Source organism: the organism of the source record quoted next, unplaced genomic scaffold, assembly GCF_019419815.1.
Source record: "Pyrus x bretschneideri cultivar Hongxiangsu unplaced genomic scaffold, Pyrus_bretschneideri_v1 Contig4, whole genome shotgun sequence".
NCBI lineage: Eukaryota > Viridiplantae > Streptophyta > Magnoliopsida > Rosales > Rosaceae > Pyrus > Pyrus x bretschneideri.
Window position 1 is genome coordinate 7782924 of NW_025999723.1, and position 2057 is coordinate 7784980.

The window sequence follows — 2057 nt, forward strand, 5'->3', positions numbered from 1 at the left end:
CTAGGCTAAGGGCATTATTGTTACTGATCGATAAAGATACCAATTAATAAAAAAAAAATCTTAAAATAAAAAGAGGGGGATAAAAGATTTCGGTTTATGGCACAATTCTAATCGAAATTGAAAGGGTTAGAATGAAATCATAGAAAAATGTATACTTTATTTTATTATGGTATTTACTTGGGATTGTAGTTCAATTGGTCAGAGCACCTGTAACATTCCACATCGACAAACAGAGATGGGGTGATGTGCCTTATATGTACATGCCCACCTCTATATAGCACGAGGCCTTTTGGGAACTCACTGGCTTTAGGTTCCATTGGAACTCCGAAGTTAAGCGAATTCGGGTGAGAGCATTCCCAGGATGGGTGACTCACGGGGAAGTTCTCATGTGAGTTCCCAGAAACAAAACCATGAAGGGGTGGCCGAGGCCCAAAGCGGACAATATTGTGCTACGGCGAAGTTGAGTATGGGATGTGACAGAATGGTATCAAAGCCATTCTACCATTCGGTGTGGATGTGACGGCGAGGACGCCGAGTTCCCCTTAAGTGGGGTGGATTATAACATCCCATATCGACTAACGGAGAGGAAGTGATGTGCCTTATATTTACATGCCCACCTCCATATAGTACGAGACATTTTGGGAACTTACCGGCTTCAGGTTCCATCGAAACTCCAATTTTAAGCGAGTTCAGGTGAGAGCATTCCCAGGATGGGTGACCTACTGGGAAGTTCTCGTGTGAGTTCCCAGAAACAAAACCGTGAGGGCGTGGCCAGGGCTCAAAACGGACAATATCGTGCTACGGCGGAGTTGAGTCTGGGATGTGACAGCACTGCCCTGTCAAGGCGGTTTTCAACAAATTCATTCATCTCAGTTATTTCACAAAAAGAAAAAGATGAAAATAGAAGATCAGTTGAATTTCAAATAGTTAGGTCATCTCTAATAGAGAGGGTTAAAGGTCCAAAAGCAAAAAAATGGCCTGATTTGTCAAAAAATTCATCTCCAACCAATGGCTAGGCTATAATTACGTGGAGCCCACTGGTTTGCCCAAATGTAGCCCCTATTAGCCCCTTTTTATGACTTAGCTCATCAATTGCAATAATTGATTTAAATTTAACAGCTATATTTGAAAAAAAATCCAACAATAGTTTAACTAAATTACCAATCAATTTAAAGTATAAACTTAACACTAATACATTATTGAGAGGGACTATGTTTAACCCATTCGGTTGAAGATGAGATATGAGTATAGCCTAACACTGATCATTATAAAATAATTTTTTGCAGAACTATAATTCTAGATGGGACTATGTTTAGCCCTTTCGGTTGGAAATGACCTTAGTTTCATCAATACGATACGAAGACTTCACATTTACAATTACACAAAAAAGACTATTTGTCTAGGAGAGAATCATGTAATAGTAATGTTCCTTTTATGTAGAAATATAAAATACATGAAACTTCCATACAACAGTGGGCATTTGGTCTAGTGGTATGATTCTCGCTTAGGGTGCGAGAGGTCCCGAGTTCAATTCTCGGAATGCCCCCTTTCTCTCCTTTTTATTCTTTTGATTTCTTCCTGCTTTCGGATTTTTTTACGCAGCCACCAGTTTCTCGAGGCCTTCTAGAAAAACCACCTCCCCCAAACGTCTTTTCTCTCTTTCGCGGGTTTTAACCATTTTCCTCTTTTGACTGCTCTCCCGGATTTCCACTAAGTCCTTTTTTTCCCCTTATTTTTGGATCACTTTTCAAGCCACCAAGTTGTTCTTCTTCCAGAAGCACCAAAACCAAAACCACCGAAGCCACGTCGCCAGCAACCTCCCATATCCTATTTCTAGAAACCCTCACTCCCTCCCTCCATATATACACACACACAGATCCTATCCCCAATCACCAAACACATCCAGCAACACAAACAGATCAACTTTATCACTACCCAGATCACAGATTCACAGACATGGAAAATTTCTCAGATTTCAACCGGCAAGAAGTCGAAGAAGACGCACTGTCCTTCTGCGATCTCCCGCTACACGACGAAATTGGGGAGTCGGAGGAGAA

At 41.1% G+C, this 2057-nt stretch overlaps 1 non-coding gene across 1 annotated transcript; it reads left to right on the forward strand.

Moving 5' to 3' along the window:
- The first annotated feature begins 1474 nt into the window (after positions 1 to 1474).
- TRNAP-AGG lies at positions 1475 to 1546 on the forward strand. Its single transcript has one exon. It is a non-coding gene; the product is annotated as a tRNA-Pro (tRNA).
- Positions 1547 to 2057: the final 511 nt, after the last annotated feature.